The sequence below is a fragment of the Marmota marmota genome, unplaced genomic scaffold, assembly GCF_001458135.2.
Source record: "Marmota marmota marmota unplaced genomic scaffold, marMar, whole genome shotgun sequence".
Classification (NCBI taxonomy): domain Eukaryota; kingdom Metazoa; phylum Chordata; class Mammalia; order Rodentia; family Sciuridae; genus Marmota; species Marmota marmota.
In genome coordinates, this window is record NW_026000075.1 from 1,849,926 (window position 1) to 1,871,608 (window position 21,683).

Here is a 21,683-nt window from a genome sequence, read left to right on the forward strand (position 1 = left end):
ATAAAGGAGACTGCTTTAGACGCTTCAGTTTTATCTGTATCGATTCCAAGAATAGTAGTGTTTTATGAGGAATCACAATGGTTTTAAAATTGTTCTCTCAACTTTCAGGAAAATATAACGATGTTTAATAATAAAATATGGCACCTTTGGTAATCGCCAAAGGAGTGGTTCTTAACCGCTACACATTGGAATAGCTTGGGGGAACTTTTAAATTAATTAATTTTATTAGTTCTTTTTAAATTTATTTTTTAAGTAGAACTATTAGGACCTACAACCAATTGTCTGATTCTATTGGTTTTAGGGAGCCACTTGCACATTGACATATTTAGAAAGGTCTCTGGTGATTCTGAGATACAGATGTAGGAATCTAGGTCTCTCTCCAAGCTTCAGAACTAGGGCTCAATACATAAAATTAGAACTTTATCTAATTACAATGAAAAAAGGAAAAATTCTTCCAAATTATAGAACTCTGATTAGGAAATGGTTGTATATAGAAATTTCTAATTAGATCACATGTGGAAGCTTTACTCTTATGTGAAGTTGTTAAAGTAGCATGATTGAAATACCCATTTGGGGGGTTACTTAATCCAACGAGAGAAACAAAGAGGTGATGATTCAAACAGTTAAGAATGATATTCTACATTTGATTCACTTCATATCACTGTTTAGAATTACAGGGTCAATTGCCTTATCTCACTGGGGAAAATAAACCCAGTGTTGGTAGCCAGAATGCTCCTGTGCTGGTGGGGGACTAGATGGTGGCAGTGCTGATCGGGGATTGTAACTGGCTTCCAAGCAGCTATTTTGCTGCACAAATAGTAACTGGAAGTCAAGAGACCAGAACATATCTGCCATTTGGCATATAAACATGGATTAAAAATCAGGTAATAGGTACTCCATGCCTGCTTCTTTCTGCATTTTAAGTGAGCCTTCATCATCCTTGGTGCATATGAGTGTCAGATCATAGTAGGGTTCATTGATCTATTGCTTCCTTTCTTCTGCTCATGGTCAGACAACGATGCAACTCATAAAATAAACTGGAAATTTTGGAAATTTCCTGTTTAACTAGAACACTGATGTTCCAAATTATTTTATACTCCCATCAGGAAGCCAGTTCACTCTGTCAGCTTCTATATCTATGTTCTAGAATTCTTATAGTCCTGTAGCATCTTAGTTTAATTTTTTAATATTGTAAAAATAATTATATTTCATCATGCTTGCTCAAAACTGAAGGATTTTTTTTTTGGTGGGGAGCAGGGTACATGGGATTGAACTCAGGGGAACTTGACCACTGAGCCACATCCCCAGCCCTATTTTTTATTTTATTAAGAGATAGGGTCTCATTGAGTTGCTTAATGCCTCGCTTTTGCTGAGGCTGGATTTGAAGTTGCAATCCTCCTGCCTCAGCCTCGCCTCAGCCTCCTGAGCTGGTAAGATTACAGGGGTACACCACTGTGCCTGGCTATCTCTGGAAATTTGAAAAGTATAAGTTTCACTTGGCATATGGAATTTTGAGGCAAGTCAACAAACAATGAGTGGCTTCATAGGATGACTTGACCCTCCCTGAGTTTCCACGTCTAGAGCAAGGGGGTGCAAACTGTGACGAATGGGATAATATGGACAGCTATTTATTTTTGTAAGACCTTACAAGCTAACAATAGTTTTCACATTTTTTTTTGGTTGAAAAAAATTTTAAAACGATATTTTGTGACACGTGAAAATAGTATGAATTTGGATTTCAGTATCCATACATAAAGTTGTATTGGGACATAGTCATACTAACTTGTTTCCACATCCTCTGTGGTTGCTTTTGTGCTAACATGGTAGAGTTGAATAGTTACAATAAAGAACATATGTCTCACAAAACATACGATATTTACTATTTGGTCCTTTCCAGAAAAAATTTGTTTGTTGCTACTGGTGAGGAATGTTTTTCAAAGTTTAGAAACTCCTGGGATGTTTAGGCAAATCTCCTAGGATCCTGTCAAGATTAAATTCAGACTCAGTTAGGTCTGTGCTCGTTTCTAACAGGTTACCTGGTGATGCTGAGGTGGGTGGCCTGAGGACCACACTTTGAGAAGCAGGGATCTAGATGGTGACTCTCGATATAAAGATTCAGAAGTCTGATGTCAGCCCAAGCAAAAGCAAACCTTTCAGGAATGGATTCACATTAACTAAGCTCATAATATTCATGTAGAAACCTAGAAGTCTAATTTATTAATCAGTCAATAATAATGTAATAGCATTGATTCAGAACATTCTGTTCCTTTAGACACAGCAACTGGGATGTGGTATTAGAGCAGCTTATTTTATAAGAATGAAAGGAAACGAGGAGATTTTTGTATGTTTAGATTGTTGAAAGACTTCAGGCTGATAGAGATGTGCTAGCTTGCTGCTATGGGGATGAGAACGGTGATGTTTTGAAACATACCCAGGTGACAATAGGTTACAGCAATTGATTATTTATTTTACAAACAACTGGAAGAGAGCAATTCAAAACTTTCTAACACAGAGAAATGATAAAATTTGAAGACAGAAATGCTAATTACCCCATTCAGTCATTACTCATTGTATATACATATTGAATTATCACACGGACAATTGTTACATGTCCATTAAAAACAAATGTGTAAAATTTAAAAAGATTGTTATAAATGTGTACCCAAGATTGAGTTTCATCAGGTGCGGTAAGACATGCAAACACAGAAACGAACGGCATGAAACAAAAAGTTTTTTTTTTTTTTTTTAAATTTACAGATCCCTAGAAATAGGAGGCATGGGAGGCCCCAGGGTTGGTTGGGAGGCCAAAAGAGCAAAGCAGAAACACTGGCCAGACCCTTGGTTGTGGTTTGCACAGGAAGGAAGGGGAGTGGGAGGGAAAACCAGTTTGAATAACTTTAGTGGGCTCTGGGGTTTAGGGGACACCTCTAGTTGTCAGGAACCTGTCCTCTGAGGTACTTAGGGAGGTGGAGAAAGGGTCTGGAAGGTAAAAACTAGATAAAGAAGAAGGTATTTGGGGGCATGGAGTTTGAATTGGTATACAAACTTTCACAGGTGAGTTGTTTGCTATCTCTAGGAACCGGCTTCTGAAGGGAAGGTCTCTCCAGTGTTGGGAAGACCTGGGCTATCCAAACATACAATGAAAAGCAGGGCCACCCATGGGCTGGGGTTGTGGCTCAGTAGTAAAGCTCTTGCCTAGCATGTGTGAGGCACTGGGTTCGATTCTCAGCACCACATATAAATTAATAAATAAATAAATGTCCATCAACAACTAAAAAACATTAAAAAAAAAGAATCTGGGCTACCTTTTTTTTTTTTGAGACAAAGTCTCTGTGTGTTGCCCAAGCTGGTCTGATGGGCTCAAGTGACCACCTCCATTTCCCAGCCTTTCGAATACCTGGGACTACAGGCACATACCACCATGCTGTGCTAGATGTGTTGATTCTCTCCTTTCTTTTTCTTTTTTTGTTACCAGAGATTGAACCCAGGAGTGTACAACCACTGAGCCACATCCTCAGACTTTAATTTTTTTTTTTTTTTTTGGTACTAGGGATTGAACCCAGGGGCACTCAGCCATATCCTCAGCCTTTTTTGTATTTTATTTAGAGACAGGGTCTCACTGAGTTGCTTAGTGCCTTACTTTTTTGCTGAGGCTTTCTTTGAATTCATGATCCTCCTTCCTCAGCCTTCCAAGCTGTTGGGATTACAGTGTGTGTCACCGTGCCTAGCCTTAAACATTTTTTTAAATTTTGAGACAGTTTCTCACTAAGTTGCTTACAGCTTTGCTAAGTTGCTGAGGCTGGCCTTCAACTTGGGATCCTCCTGCCTCAGCCTCCTGAGCTGCTGAGATTACAGGTATGTGTCAACACACCCAGCTTACGTCTGTTTATTCTTTTAGGTCCCAGAAGTTCTGGTCTGAGGATTCTTGGACTTCTTTCAGTTGATTTTGGGTATTGATTATCAAGTTCAACATGGCTCCTATCGTTCATGTTGATTACCTTGTTTAACTTAGAAAACAATCTTATTTTGCTCACTACCAAGAGGGAGAGGGGTTTTTTTCCTCTCTCTCTCTCTGTGGTACCCAGTAGAGTCAACACCATATTCAGCATATGTCACTTAATCCTGTTGTCACTGTTTGAACAATTGTAACATCCTACTTTAGAATCATGGCATCCTCAATCTTTCCCAGAAGGTCACAGATTGCTGATGGTGACAGTAAGTGGGGTGGATCTGAGTGGGAGCCACTCTTGATGACTCTATTGTTACACAGAAGATGAATGTGACATTGTGGTCATATATAAAGTTTCATGCCTCCTTTTTAAAAATTGATTTTATTTTTTTACCTACATGACAGCAGAATGCATTACAATTCTTATTACACATATAGAGCACATTTTTCATATCTCTGTATATAAAGTATATTCACACCAATTCATGTCTTTATGTGTGTACTTTGAATTATGATATACATCACATTCCACCATCATTGCTAACCCCCTGTCCCTTTCCTTCCCCTCCCGCCCCTCTGCCCTATCTATTCCTCCTATGCTCCCCCTCCCTATCCCACTATGAGTCAGATTCTTTATATCAGAGAAAACATTCAGCATTTGTTTTTTGGAGATTAGCTAACTTCACTTAGCATTATCTTCTCTAACTCCATCCATCTTACCTGCAAATGCCATGATTTTATTCTCTTTTATTGCTGAGTAATATTCCATTGTGTATATATGCCACATTTTTAAAATCCATTCATCTACTAAAGGGCATGCCTCTTTTTATCACAGAGATTTTTACAAGCCATAGGGAGATACAAAAGTAGTGGCAGATGTCCTTTGTTCAATCTACTGCAACATGTATAGGGCTATATTTCTGGGAGTCCTGCCCTAGCTACTCTAGCCACAGAGAATTCTCTGTAATTGCAGCACCTTCATTCCACTCTGCTCACATTATATAGTGAACCTAGTCTTGGTTCGCTGTTCATTATTGTGGCATGAAATTATGCCATGGAATTTCAAAAGATTTCTCTGCACATTTCATTTTAAGAATGTCATAAGTCTAAGCTCATGAGAAATAAGGTCGAGGGAGAACTGGTGTTCTAGTCCTAGTTACTGTGTGACCATGAACAAAATCAGTTTCCCTATCAGTTAAAATAATGGCCTCTTCCACTTTAATAAACAACACTGAGCTCAATTGAAAGGTTTCTGTAACACACATACAAATGAGCTTCATTTCTTCATTGGCACATTTCTCATTTCATATGGCACATGCCACATGATACTTTGGTCTTCCGTTTGACTTTTCTTTTAGTTGTTGATGGACCTTTATTTTATTTATTTGGATGTAGTGCTGAGAATTGAACCCAGTGCCTCACACATACTAGGCAAGCGCTCTACCACTGTGCCACAACCCCAGCCCCTCCATTTGACTTTTAATTTCTATTCCTGGTGTTCTTTTTACTATTTACAACTCAATTCTGAATTTCCTTCATCAAAAGAAAAGAAAAAGAAAACTCTTTGAGGCAGATATCTAATTCAATTTGGCATCTCTGAGCATTTTATGTAAATGTATCATCCCACAAATGTTGACTGAAAGTTGAAGGGGTATCAGAGTACCCTCAAACAAGTAACTTCTAAATAGCCGGACCTTAAAAGGTTAAGAGGATGTCACCTTGCTCAATAAGGTAGGGTTTTGAAAAACTAGTTGCCTAGATGTGTGGCAATTTCTCTTGTGTCATAGTGTAGTAACTACATTCTATAAAGTTATAAAATAAGTTTTTTTCCTCTGAAGTCCTTGAAAGAGCAACTCAACTTTAATTTTTTTTCAATATTTTTTAGTTGTCAGTGGACCTTTATTTCATTTATTTTATGTGGTGCTGAGAATTGAACCCACTGTCCCACACATGCTAGCAAGTACTCTTCCATTGAGCCACAACCCCGGCCCAATTTTTTAAACGTCTCATTTTATTTCTTCTTCTTCTTCTTTTTTTAAATGAGGTTCCAAAGTTTAATTTGATCAAGTTCTAAATTTTTTTTATTTATACATGACAGCAGAATGCATTACAATTCTTATTACACATATAGAGCACAATTTTCTCTGGTTGTATACAAAGTATATTCACACCAATTTGTGTCTTCATTATACTTTGGATAATAATGATCATCACATTCCAGAGGGGTCAGAGGGAAAGGAGGGGGCATGGGGTTATAAATGATGGTGGAATGTGATGATCATTTTATTTCTAATAGTTCTAAAATTAGTTTCTCCTTAAATGCTTAAGATTTTTTTCTTTGCATTGAGATTGAAATTTCCATATTATTTATAGTTTGTGGAAAGGAAGATGGTCCATCTAGAATAATGTCAATGTCACACCTATGTATGCTTTGTTGGTTTTAAGGAAAATCTTTAGACATGTATTTTCTTCCTTTGATACATTTCCATGTATGTGCAATGTTTTTGATCAGAGAACTGAAAAGTAACAGCGGGTAGGAATGGGGGGGGAGCCAAATGTAGAACTGGCGTCAACAGATGCAGCAATGCCATGGAAATCTTTGGCCCAGAAATAATAGCTTACTAAAACACACACACACACACACACAGTTGTTGGACTCCTGAACAGATACACAGCCGTCTGTACAGACAACAGTACTGTTGGCCAAGAGTCCCGGAGGCAGGCCAACCTCTCATCCAGATGCCACCGCCAATGAGGAACCATTTGGCATGTGGTCCTCTGGCTGCCAACCTTCTCTTCTACTTTCTGGCATGAATTTTTACAGGGGCTGCTCAAGTAAATTAAGACTCGGAAGAGTTCTGTATGAATATGCTGCACCAATGCAGAAACAGTGCCCCAGGAGTCCTTTGTGCTATTTGAATGTTTTTATCCCTTTATTTTTTTTTGAAGTGTCCAAGAACTCTGACTTCTATGTATTTGTCCACAGATAAATGCAATTGTTTTGGAAATTAGGAGTGTTATATTTTGATTTCTACATGGAGTCAACTTTCCTCAACCCAGAAACATCCTGTTTTTTTTTTTTTGTTTGTTTTGTTTTTAAGAACAAGTGACTGAAAACACATATGCGAATAAATGAATAAATAAGAAGAAAGAAAAGAGAAGAATAAAACAGATAAGAAAAGGAAAAGACCAAGAAATAAAATATACTAATCTTTTTTTGGAGAGTGAAAGATATGATTCATATCTCTTGAGCACTAGCAAAGGTGCATGTTGGAAAATCCTGTTACTAATCAGAAGATTGCAATAAGAAGATGTTTTCAGTGACAATTAGGTATCGGTATACATCTATGAGAGTTTGCAATCTGCATGAACTTCCCAGGGAAAAAAGTCAACAGGAGCACTGTCTCCTTACCCTGTCATCTCATGAAATCCAATTTCCACCTCTGCAACATTGTGCCTCTCACCAGTGCCATTTCCTACTCCCCAGCCCCTCCCACAGGAGCGCCTTCGGTCTGTCCATCCCTTCCTCCCCTCACATCACCTGAGACCCAAGCAGCCAGACAGAGCCTGCTGATGGATCTGACTTCATTTCTGCTGCTACTTTGCAAGAGCAAAGTTTTGAGATTCATCTGATGAAAGGAAGAATTATCAGAGGATGGCATGATCTCTGATGATTTTGATGAATTCAGGAAATGCTACAGTTAAACTGACATACTTCAATTTGCATAATCAGTAGTGATTTTTGATTTAAATTTCTATAATATCAGCATAAGACCTTAAACTGCTATTAATTGAAAGAGAAATGAATAAGCAAAGCAGTCAGGCTTACATTGCTTTTCTAGGTTCTTTGAGCTAATTTTGCACAACTGTAACATGTGAACTGGAATAAAGATTTCTGTGTATTCCAAACTTTTTCTCAAATTTGTACACAAAATTACCATGAATTCTTGAGGTTGACTTGTTAGAGATTCAGTCACAAGGTAAGTGATGTTACCATACAAGAAGCAATTTTTTTTCCCCTGGATACCTTTAGTGTGTTGCCATATTAATGTAACTTGAAGCAACATTATTTGCTCTCAGATATCTAAGTATCATTGACATTGATAAATCATCCTCAGAACGAGAGGAACAAATGAATCAAATACTCATCATCATACTCAGGAAAGACAAACTTTTTTTTTTCCTTTTTACATCAAGGAATAATACATCAGGCAGCCTATTTATTCAACTCTGTAGCATGAAGATTTCTTGATGAACCATACAATCCTATCAAGGTATAAATTGTGTGACTAGCACATCAGAGAGACAACTTAATCACAGGAAAGCATGTGGCCAAGGTACATTGTAGAACGTGTAATACTTCATTTCTTTTTAGACAAAAAAATATCTATTGGGTCATTAGAGTCAAACGTAACCATTTGTTTTCCAACTATTAGTATTGACAAAATCTTCCATTTTTCTATTGTGTAAATGTGCTAAAATTGTTAGTAATGACATCAAAGTGATGTTTCTATGATTAAAGTTCCTCAGTAACATAAAATTTTTGCTGTCTAAAAAAGCAATAGCTATACAAATAAATGGACGACAATATTGTCTAATATATCTTTAGGAATTTCCTAATTCACCAATCAAAATGAAGCCTATAGTATTTACACTGTATGTATGATCTTATGCAATTTTACCTAACCCCACATTTTAGAAGAAAACCAACTGGTGTATTTCCCACATAATTTTCTACTTTCTCTTTTAAAGAACGAGAACCTGATTTCTGTTTCTTTGGGTTCAAACAGTATCTTTTAAGGAGAACATTTTTTCTCCCTGTGAGCTGAAGAAAGGGGATCAATGAAAAGAAAGATGTCCTCCTTCCACTGACTGGAGTAAGAGGAGCAGTCCCAGCCTGCATTCTCTTCTCCCTCTGCACATCCTTCATCTATCTGTCTGTAAGCCCTGTATCCTTCTGTGGCCCATATGTGTGCATACAAACATCTGGACATCAACAGATCCCAGCAATGTCCATACAGCTGCCTGGTCTTTCCTAAGGAAATGAAAGTTCCAAACTCCAAGACTAAATCATCTCCTTCCTCTTAGACATGCTACCTGAAGGCTTACAACCAATCTTGTGTTTCTGATGGCGCTTCATGAGGAAGATCTCTGGGCCTTCAGCAGTTACTTATGTTGTGCATTTTTATGCATTCATCTGATTACTTATGATGGCATGTTCATATTTATCCTATAAATACTAATTTTGAGGAATGTTAACAATTTTAGCTAAATTTGTTGAGTGCTTAGTGTTGTTGTTTTGTTTTTAAATAAATGTTTACAAGTCTTTGAAGTTTGATCAGGGTTGTTTTCATTTTATAGATAAGGCAAATGAGGATTGGAGAAGGTAAGGGACATGGCTAAGCAGCTGAACTGAGCAGAATTTGAAACTGACAATCTGAAACCAGAGGCCATACTCTGAGACAGTACAAACAGCACAACTGTCAGGAGAAATGGATTTGGGAGTCCGTGGATTTGGAGATACAGAGTGAAACCAGACTGAACAAACGTTTTGTGGTGGAGACAGGGTTTCTCAGAATCTTTAACATGTCTGTGACTACTGACTCTTTAAGGTGGGATTCCCCAAAGTTATTGATCCTCACTGATCTCTCATGTAACCAATGTTCCCTAAATAACACCATGGGAATTATGGACCTTGGTGTGTATTTTTAGAAGCAGAATTTCTGAGTCAACCCAATTACACTTTTTACTGGTTGCTTTTGAAATTCTGAATGAGTCACTATTCTTTAGCAAATGAGATAGATTAATGATGGCTTCCGGGGTGAAAGCAACCATGACTCAGAAAATACTGCAGGGGAAATATGTGTGAATAACCATGACATAGGGTAGATAGGGTCATATAATTTGAATCTCTGGTTTATTATCATTTTACATTTTAAACTCCACATCTCAGAGAAAGAGCCAAATGATAAAAAGAAATTTGATATTAATGCTTTGTATTTACGGTGTATAGAAAACTAATACATTCTCTCATTTGACTCTAACAACAAACCATTTTATAGGAAAGGTAAAGAGATTAGAAAGGCTTAAAAGGCAGGAAGTGGTAGATCTGGGTCTCAGACCTAAAGCTCTTACTTCTAATTATTTTTTTCCACAATCTCACTGGTACTCTAAAAAATACTGATTTCCAGGGGATGTCCTTTAATCAGGTAATAGTCAAGCCAATGTTTAGTACCTCCACCTCCTGTGGTTCTGAAATAACTGCTGATTAGACCAAAGAGCCTGATGCTAATGAGAAAGACTCAGTATTCAAGTGTGTGGTCCTGGATGCCAAATGCTGGTTTTGCCACTCACTGTGGTTTGAGCCCTGAGCAAAATATTAAACTTCTTTTTATATTGTTACTTAGTCACCAAGAGAAAATTAAATTTATTTAGGTATTGTACCTACCAAGACCAACAAATAGCCAACATAATTTTTAAGTTTTCAGAAAAAGGATTAAGACTTTTTTTTTCATTCATATTCAGTTAATGAAAAATATTTAACTAACCAGAGTGTCTTGTTTGTTTAAACCATTTTATTAGTCAGTGTTTGACTTTCTCCTAAGACTTTCCTGATTTTTATCTGGTATGGCTAAATGTTTGTGTATCCTGCAAAATTCATAGTTTGAAATTTAATTGCTAATACGAAATACGATAGTGTTAAGAGGAAAGGCCTTTCGGGAGTAATTGAGTCATGAGAGCAGAGACATCATCAATGAGAATTAGCACTCTTATAAAAGAGGTGAGGCAGCTGTTTGCCTTCTTTTGCCATTTCTTCTTCCACCAAATGAGGAAACAGTGTTTCTTCCCTCTGGAAGATGCATCAACAAGGTGCCATCTTGGAAATAGAGACCAAGCCCTCACCAGACTGAGGGGGTCTGAGGCTGCTTCCTTGATCTGGGACCCCCCAACTTCCTGAACTGTGAGAAATAAATTTATATTATTTACAAATTACCCAGTCTTATGTATTTTGATATAACAGTACAAATGGAGTAAGACAACACCCTTTAAAGGCTTTTAGTACATATGTTGAAAAGGAGGTAACATTACTTATGATATTGTCCTCATTAATGCTTTTCATAATGATTTTACTGGATGTTAATATTACTTACTCTAGTTACCTTTTCATAATGGTAGATCCTCCCCACCAACAAATATATACAAAAGAATAGGGCCAGAGTTCTCCAAATTTTCTTGGCATTTTTTTATAATACCCCTAGACCAAAGGAAATACTTAGTAGTTTCAATTATTAAGTAGTAAGGTCCAAAGAAGTAAATAAGTATTCATATCTTAACAAATTATTAACCTTTTAAAAATACATCATTGTTGGAAGAAAAGTATTTTAATTTTATTACTAAATAAATAAAATTACTAACAGGATGTATGCAACTGTTGTCCACTGTAAAACTTTTTTTGTTTTTATTTTTCCACAGAGCTGGGGATTGAACCTAGGTGATGCAAGTGTTCTTCCACTGAGTCACATCCCTAGCCAACCAAAACTTCTAAATCCTTGAAATTAGATTGGTTCCTACTATTCTTATTTGCTGTTGCACTTTAAATATTTTTTTTATTCAAAGCAACCATAGAAAACTCAGTTTTGCAAAGATATGAAATCATCAGAAAGAATGTACTATGATCTAATGTTAAAACTATGAAAACACCTAGAGTTAGTAATTCCAGTGTCTGTTTTCCTAAAATATGAAAATATTCCATGGCACCTCAGAGAGTTCACCATGGTGCCCTGGGGCAACTCTGCACATAGTTTGAGGACTATGGGATTAGGTTATTACTTATGATATTTCATTTTTTAGCATACAATATTTAAATATTCAAATTGTGTAGAGAAACTATTATTTAAAAACTCAGGTTGACTGTACCCTTTTCTCTCTTCAAAGAAGGAAAGTAGCCACATTTATATGAGGGGGACAAACCTTCTATTTTATTATTTTCTACACCCAGAGAAACAGGGAAGAAAAAAGGGTAAGACACAGCACCCAGAGTGAATCTGTTGCAACAGGACACCAGAACCTACTTTAGAAGAGATTTAGAAGAGCTGAGCTTCTATGGATAATGAAGTGAACAGTGAAGTGGAAGAGAGGGGCAATAAGCAGCATGGCAGGAGATTGGACTCTCAACTGGTGCAAATGATTGAAGGCAGTTTTTTAAGACAGTGATGTCTGATATTCTATGTTGTTACTGGTTATGAACACAAACCACCTCCCCAAACCTTCAAATTGAAACAGATGACAGAATGGGGGTTTTTGGTAAAATTTAGAGAGGGCTGGGGTCTATACTTGGGTCAGTCCAGAAGACAGAGTGTGAAATGGTGATGCACAAATGACATTGAGAATTCTGTAGGGTAAGCTGTCAAAGCCAGAGTAACCATAGCAACCAAGTCACCAGGAATGCTCAGAAAACTTGGGATAGAGGGGATGGGGAGCTTGAAAAGAGAGAACAAAAGGCTAAGTTAGGGCTTGGTAGATCATGAAGGATTGCTCAATGGGCTACAGATTGTGGTGTTAGGAAGGAGTCACTTAATGTAGAAACTGGGGCTCTGCAGAAAATATTAATCTAATTGGAAGAATTGAGATGAGAGACTAGACAATTTTTTTTTTCATATCAGGGGCACTTAACCATCCAACCATATCCCCAGTCCCCCAATTTTAAAAATTAATTTATTTTTATTTTGAGATAGGTCTGACTGAGTTGCTTAGGGCCTTGCTAAATTGCTGAGGCTGTCCTTGAACTTGCAATCCTCCTGCCTCAGCTTCCTGAGTTGCTGGGATTACAGATGTGCACCAGCACACCTGGCTAGAGACTCAACTGTTTTTGATCAGTCAAAAGATCCTGTCCCAAGTGAAGGTGTGTAGTCTGGATCCAAAGGCAAAAGTTCAGAAATTACAGTCTAAGGAAGCAAAACTGTCTAATAAAGATTATCTACTAACTTCAGAATCAGTAGTTATTCAATCCTTTAGCCAGAATTGATTTTTGTTTCTGTTAGCTGAGCAATAACACTGAAATTTCAGTAATGTAAGAGAGTTAGAAACCAAGCAGAGAATTATTTTCTACTTAAGACATTATGATATCTAAAAGAATAAAAAACTAAGGAATTAATTTAACCAAGGAAGTGAAAATTGAAAGAAATTTGAAAAGACCTAAATAAATGAAAAGATATACAATGTTCATAGAAAATCAAGATAATTAAGATTTTAATACTGCTCAATAGTATTTGCAGATTCAATGCAATTCCTTACAGCATTTTAATATCCTTTTTTATATCAGAAATGGGAAAATAAATCTTGAGATTCATATGGAATTGCTTGGGGCCCTGAATAGACAAAACAATTTCACAAAAGAAGAACCAAGTTGGAATATTTGCATATTCTAATTTAAAAACTTAATTTAAAGTTTAAATTTCTGATTTAAAACTATGGAAATCAAAATAGTGAGACTGGCATAAAGACAGACATATACACTCATGGGATAGAACTGAGAATCTAGAAATAAACTCAAGCATCTATGGCCAATTTACTCTTGAAGATGGTATCAAGTCAGGTGGGGCTGGACACCTGGATTTCTTCAGGCATAAAAGTGAAGCTGAACTCTTATACCATATACAAAAAAAAATTAACCAAAAATGGATCAAAAATTTAAATATCAGAACTAAAACTGTAAAACTTTAGAATAAAAACATAAGAATAAATCATCATGACCTTGGATTCACAATGGCTTTTTAGATATGATACAAAACACATGAGCAACAAAAGAGAAAATAGATTGGACTTCAAACTTGAATACTTTTATAACTGAAAGAATTTTATCAATAAAGTGGAAAAAAGCTATAGAATGTCAGATATCTGATCATATCCCTCACCATATGTCTTATGATAGTTTAATATGCAGAATATAAAAAGGACACTTACAACTCAACAACAAAAAGACAAACAACCCAATTTAAAAATGGACAAAGAACATAAATAAACATTTCTCCCAAGAAGATGTACAAATGACCAATAAACATAAAAAGATGCCCAACATCATTAGCCATTAGGAAAGTTCAAGTAAAAACCACAAGGTATCACTTCATACCTACTAGAATAGTTACAACACACACACACACCTCAGAGAATAAATTGGCAAAGATGTAGAGAAATGGAACTCTTATACACCACTGGTGGAAATATAAATTTGTACAGCTTCTGTGAAAACCATCTGGAGTTTCCTCAAAGAGCTTAACACTGAACTACCATTTGATCCAATGATTTCACTCATAGTTCCTAGGTGTATACCACCAAAGAACTGAAAATGGGAACTAAAACAGATACTTGTGGATAAAAATCTCTGGCACGAATACTCACAATAGCCAAAAGCTATAGAATGCAAGTATCTATCAACAGTTGAATGGAAAACCAAAATGGGGTGTGCACACATGCGCGTGTGCATACACACACACACACATACACACATACACACTCAGCCATAACAAGGAATAAATTTCTCATACGTGCTACCATACATATGAAGCTTGAAAACAAGCTAAGTGAAATAAGAAAAACACAGAGGAACAACTTTGCATGCTTTCATGTTTATGAAATATCTAGACTAGGCAAATATAAAGAGACAAAAAGTAGCAAGGAGGCTACCAGGGGCTGAGGAGAAAGGGAATGAGGAGCTAGTTACTGCTTAATGAGCAGGGTTTCTGCTTTGAGAAATGACAAAAGTTGGAAAACAGACAGTGAGAATAGATATATAACATTGCAAATATAATTAGTGCTAATAAGTTGTACATTTAAAAATGGCAAAAAATGAAAATTAATGTTACATATATTTTACCACAATAAAAATATACACAAGAATTGGCCAATTTTATTTAGGGAAACTGAAGGAGCTAATAAGTATTAGAAAATTTAATCTGTGTGGGCTATTGTTAAACTACTCCATTGTATTTGACTATATAGTTAAGAAGTTTTTCCAGAAGGCTGTTGTGCCTTGCAAAAGGGAAGCCTGGCAGATATCCTCTGTCAATAAACCTTTGCTTGAACTCAAAAAAAAAAAAAAAGAAAATTTAATCTGTGTTTTAGAGTCCATGCTTAAAATGGGAAATCTGGCTGGGTGTGATAGTGCACACCTGTTATCCCAGTAGCTTGGGAGGCTGAGGGAGGAGGATTGCAAGTTCAAAGCCAGATTCAGCAATTTAGGGACACTCTATGCAACTTAGCAAGACCTTATCACAAAAATAAAAAATATAAAACATTGAGGATGTGGTTCAGTAGTTGAGCAACCCTGGATTCAATCCCTGGTAGCAAAAAATGGAAAAAGGGAAAATCTGAATAAACCACTCAGTCAAAAGCCAACCAAACATGTCCATATATCCAGATATTGCCACATTAGTTTCAGATCCCCGCTTTTTTTCCATTTCATAAGTAAACATATGTACATGCTCTAGATTCTAAGTTCTCTGGTCTTCAAAGGCAAAGGAGGCACTCTGGCCATTTTTGATCTACAGTATAGCATTAGTGGGAGTTAGGATTACTTCAATAGTGGGATTTAATGAACAGGTTCTACTTAGTCCTTTGGTTACAACAGTAAACAGAAATCTGGGAAACTTTTGAATAAATATTTCCCGCAAGGAATCTATAAGCATTATACTTACCATGAATTCAATAATGTGAAATTTTTCTTTCAAAAGAGAACATGATACTTGGTCTGATTTCCTTGAGAATATTGACCACCCTTTGTTGTCTTCTTTATTTTTTTCCCTAAAAAGTTTACAGTTTGATCAAGTCTTCCTTAAAATAGATTGTGACATAGGAAGTCTGGTTATCTGGGACCCAGGGGCTGAGCTTCTTTGGGGACAAGGGGGCAGAACCCAGGCAGCGGGCTCTGGGCAGGGTGCCAGCTTTGTAGGCAAGATGTTGATTCTCCCTCAATGTCTGTTGTTCTGTATGATGTCCTTCTGAAGCAAAGAAACAGGTCAAAGTAAAACCAGTAATAAGTAATGAAAGCTTCCTGTTTAGGGTTGAAGATAAATACGATTGAACCTACAGGTGAGGACAAGGAGACACAGCCTGTGCTTTAAAAAAAAAAAAAGTACAAGAGGAAGTGCAAGTTCTCTTAGGTTTGTGAAAACAAAATAAATCAGTGATAAGGCACTAATAAAACCTCAGTGCTCTGGTTGATCATGCCTGAGGAATTTAAGGGCTAGTCCTCAGTGGAAGGGTCTGGTCATCTTAAAAACCCTACTGGCAAAAAAAAAAAAAAAGATGAAAACAACCTCTTTAATCACCATATTACATTAACATGGTTAAAAACTGAGGTCCTAGGAAGCAAAATAAATGTTCAAATGGTGTATTTTTAAGCCAGGAGGAGGGGTGAAAATGTCCCTGGTTTTATTGAAAATTTTAGGTTTTCAGAAAATAGATTTATCATTTGTGGTCTCGAGGAAAAAAAATACACATAAAATAAAGATATGCTGTGTCATTTAGGCCAAACAGACTTGGAATTTTTCGAGTACAGAAGGATGTTTATTGCATATACCTGCTTACTTGCTTTAGTAGCCAAAAGCATTAATATTGAGAACTTATCATATGTTAGGAAATGTTCTAGGTGCTTTAAATAGTATATCAAGTTATCTGATGATCACTCTAAGCTAGGCTGTTTAAAAATTAACCAGACTAGAATTCTCTCTCTCTCTCTCTCTCTCTCTCTCTCTCTCTCTCTCTTTCCCACGTTTAGAGATCTCTTTTTCTATCTTCTTTGATTTTATTTTGCTTCTATTATATTCTTCTGGTCTTATGCTAATATATATTAGTTTTGTCCACTTTTTGGTTGCAGGGCATTTTACTATTTATAGATAATTCTTGGACTTCGCTAATGTAATCTTTCAAAATTCACTTAAAGGAACATATCTTCGTCAATGTTTTCATGAAAAAAACTTTTTTTTTCTGGAATGCAGAAAATACAAGAATTGACTTTTCTGTTAATGTGTGTGTTCTCTGACAGGCTGCAGTGATGGAGCGTGGAAGTGGTGGTCAGACTCTTCTGTTTTTGTGAAAACAAAAAGTTCTGAATTAGTTGCTGAATTGAAAAAGAATTTCCCCGAATGATCAGAAACACAAGACCTGTGAAATATTCCATCCTCTGCTCTAATCCTTCACCTGCCAATCTCCTATACTCATTTCCTTAGGTTCTGATCCATTTAAACCACTTATTCTTTATTTACTATCTTTATATTGCTTTCTGCATGACTGATATTATTATTAGGCAACACATGAAAGTTTCTTCTCAAAATTATGTGATAATATTCTCAATCTGCTGTTTTTCTTTCAACTTTATAAATTTTAAAATATTTCTTGAAAGAAATGAATTTAAGAGACACAAGTTCTATGAATGACCATAAAATGACAACTGACCATATAAGTCAATGGAAATATTCCAGTATCTCTTATTTTACTGCTATAGATCAAGTACATTTTCAAGTTTCAGATGGTAAAAGCTTTTGGACCATGAATGCCTCCATGTTTATTTCAATTATTATGTTGACCTGCATGGACATGGTCCTTGTTTGACCTGAGAACTAACAGTAGATTGTTTGTCCTGCCATAGTCAAATCTTGAATTTTCTGTAAGCCTGTTATAGGCTGAGTTTGTGTGTATGCACACTGTATGTATTTGTAAAATGGAAAACTTTTTAAAGATGAATCAGTGAAAATTATTGGCCATAAATCCACCACCATAAAAGATGTTTTGCTCACTTTCCTTACAATGTTTTTTTTTTTTCTACCATGTCCTTGCTAGCATTAGGTAAACCATTTAATTTCAAGGTAAAACCTTTCCCCTTAAGTTTCATTGAAGTTCTTTAATTGTTATCAAGCCTGAATATTTCTTTTTTTTTTGAATACCAAATATTTTTATTTAACACAGACAAGACAGTTGAGGAGTAACAGTTGATGAAAAAAAAGACATAAACCATACAGAAAATAACAAAATGATATGTATAATATAAGCCTATAGTAAATGTATTAAGTTGAAATTGTATTAAATGTGAATACTCTAAATGAACAGGCAGAGACTGACAAACCTAATTAGAAAAAAAATTAAGATCCAACTATATACTATCTATAAAAACACCTTTCAAAGATACAATAGGACCAACTTGAAGAGATAGAAGAGATCTTTTGTAACATGAAAGGGTATTGTATTGACATTAGTGTAAATTTAATACATTAGTATTAGATATTAGTAAAAATACATGTGCACTTGTCAGATCCTCAAAATTTATAAAGCAAAAAATGAGACAACTAAAAAAAGAGATAATTTCACAATTACGGTTGTTTTTATACTTATTTCTCATTAGTTGAAAGATCAAATCAAAGTCAGTAAAAATGTAGATTACCAGCTATTTCACTTTACTGAAATATACAGAATATTTAACCCCCAAATAGAAGAATATCCATACTCTTAGAAAAATGACCAACCATCTATTAGGCCATAATTGAAAGACTTTTGAAGTGAATGTCTTCAGAAACCAATGAATTTAAGTTAGAAATCAAAGAGAGAGAGTATAAATAGGAAATCCCCAAAATATATGGAAAATGAAAAAAAAACCCCAATAGGTTAAGAAAATATAAAAAATAAAATTTAAAAATTTTAAATAAATAAAAGTAAAAACACATACCAAATTGACTAGATAGGGTACTTAGAGATTTATAAATTTAAATGCTTTGGTTAGAAAGGAAGCATATCTAAAATTAAAAATCTATTTCTACTTTGAGAAGCTAAAAGACCAAGTTATATACAAAGTGAATAGAAAGCAAAAAAAAAAAAAAAATCAGAGTGAAAAAAGTAAAATACAAAATAGAAAAGTANAAGGGCAATAGCTGGGTCAAATGGTGGTTCCATTCCCAGCTTTCCCAGGAATCTCCATACTGCTTTCCAAATTGGCCTGCACCAATTTGCAGTCCCACCAGCAATGTACAAGAGTACCCTTTTCCCCACATCCTCGCCAGCACTTGTTGTTGTTTGACTTCATAATGGCTGCCAATCTTACTGGAGTGAGATGGTATCTTAGGGTGGTTTTGATTTGCATTTCTCTGACTGCTAGAGATGGTGAGCATTTTTTCATGTACTTGTTGATTGATTGTATGTCCTCCTCTGAGAAGTGTCAAGCCTGAATATTTCTTATAAACAAGTTACTGACTCTACTTTTTCCTTTGTTTCATGCCTTTTGCCCGCCTTTAGATCTCTTTTTACATGTTTCTTTATAAGATTTTGTTTTCCTTATCCACTAATGACAGGTTGTGTTGCAATTTTGGTCTCAAATTCACTAATCTAGCACCTTGGACAGTTAAACTTATTTAAACTTTCTGCATCTCTGGTTTCTCATCTATGAAAAAAGATTCATAGCATCTACCTTACAGGGTTCTTGTGGACATTAAATGCATTCATATATGTACAACACAGTGTCCAAATGTGGCAGACATGACAGTGTGTGTACACCATTCATTTAATTATTCTTGGCATGGAACCAAACTATTTTTCCTCTCTCTTCAAGGACATATGCAAAGTCATTTGACTCAATCTCACCAATGTAGTGTAAACAGAAGTGCTAGGTCCCTTATAGGCTGGATCAGGTAAAAGATTTCTTTATTCCATCATATGTATTGCTAGAAGTGAACAACTCTGAGAGCAAAAAGATATAGGATAGAAGGAGGATGTTTCCTTGAATCATTACTTAGAGGAAAATCACAAAGAAAAGCCCCTTGATCCATGTTAGATTCTACTGACATCTATCAAATATTTGTACTGAGCTTCTGGAGTTCACACACTAGCTGTCAGTCATTTACCCCACAATGCATTTTGCATCTGGTATACACTTAAGGAATAGAAACTACTGTTATCACCACCATCATCATCATCATCAACATCATCAGCATCATCGGCCACTATCAAAAGGGAGGGCCGATGTCAGCTTTAGACTTGAATCATAATTAATATTCATTAGCCAGATAGAGTGAAACAATTCCCTTTGGACACTAAAATTTTTCCTTCTTGCTCCACTGTATTCACAAGAGGTGTGAAGAATTATAGTAAGTATTTTATGTTTTTTTTTTTTATTACAGTAAGTTTCATTTCTTTAAAGCCTCCATCTAACCTGTACTCCTTAAAGCCATAGTTCTTATTCACTGAATTACTGCTTTTATTAAAAAGAAACTAGTACAATAAGTTGGCAGAAGGTACTGATTAGTAAAGTTTGATCTATAATAAAAAAACATGTTTGGACATAATTTGGGGTATTTATAGACTAATGAGTTTAAGTGCATGGACATGTGATCCTATTGAAGTATTATAATTTATTCGCAGACAAATGAATAGGTATAAGGTACCTAAAGTAGTATTAGGTAGAGCAATTTAACCTCATTAAAAAACCTCACATATTCCATGTGTATATTTCTGGGAATGAGAAATAATTTCAAAGTATTCTTTTATAAAGTATTCTATTGTTTTTTTTTTTAATACAAATCTTTTATAAGAATCCCTTCATCAGCCTGTGTTTGGGGAATCTGACAGTACCCTGCTGAGGTGAATGGAAGGGGCAAAAAGTGCTGGAATGAATCTTCTTGGCCGAGGCAATTGTGTTTCTTTACAGTGAGATCTTTTTCCTTCAACCCTAGTTTTTCTCTTCCATCTATTTTTCCTTTTCCTCTTTTTCCAGGATTTCTCACAAAGGCTAAAATGCCCCCAAGAAATTTGCTGTATAATGAGGTATTGGGAGGCTCAAGTCTTTATTGTTCTCTCTCCCAGGATTTATTTGAGTGTGGTGGTGACCGAATAGCTTTGAAAATGGAAGTGAGGAGGACCTCTTGCTAGCAAATGAGGAATGTTTGGAGCCATTGATTTTCCTGTTCACAAAAACATGTGTATCAACCTTAATGTAAGACACCAAGCACAAGTACTAAACTCAACTAGTGAGTAATTGCATATCTCAGATGACCCTCACCATAGACTTTTCTATGAGATGGAAGGAAAATAACATTATCTTTCTTTTCTTGAAGAAAAAAGAAGCTCAGAGATGGTTTTATGACAAAAGCCTGTATGTGTTGCTTAAACACCGTGCTAACATTTAGACTTACCCAAAAGTATGGAAAACCTGTTATATACCACTTTAATTGCTGTGCGATCCTGGGTAAACTATTTAATCTTTCTGTGCTTCAGTTTTCTCATATGTGAAGTGGGGATAATAATATTCACTATATAGGGCTATTAGAGGATTCAATGAGGTAATTTACATAGAGTCCTAAAAATTATGCATGGGACTTCATATGTATTTAATAAGTATTAGCTATTATAATATAATGTGATAACAATAATTATTCTTTTTACTCAGTTATTGGAAGAATTTGGTTTTAAAACAAGGTCTTCTAATGCCCATGCTCTTTAATCTTAGCACAGCTGTCTGATCACCTCACTACTCCCCAAGGTCAATTGGTTGTCATATGGCACTACAGAACAAAGTTACTATACATATATATAAAATCAACATCATTAGTTTAATGCTAAAATGCTGAACAGATACTTAATGTCTCTTAAGCACACACTAAAGTATGTAGCATTTTTATCCCCCTTAAATATTCAAAGTAAAATTGTCATCTTAAATGCATAGCTATATGAGTTTTGGAGTTCTTCTGAATAGAAT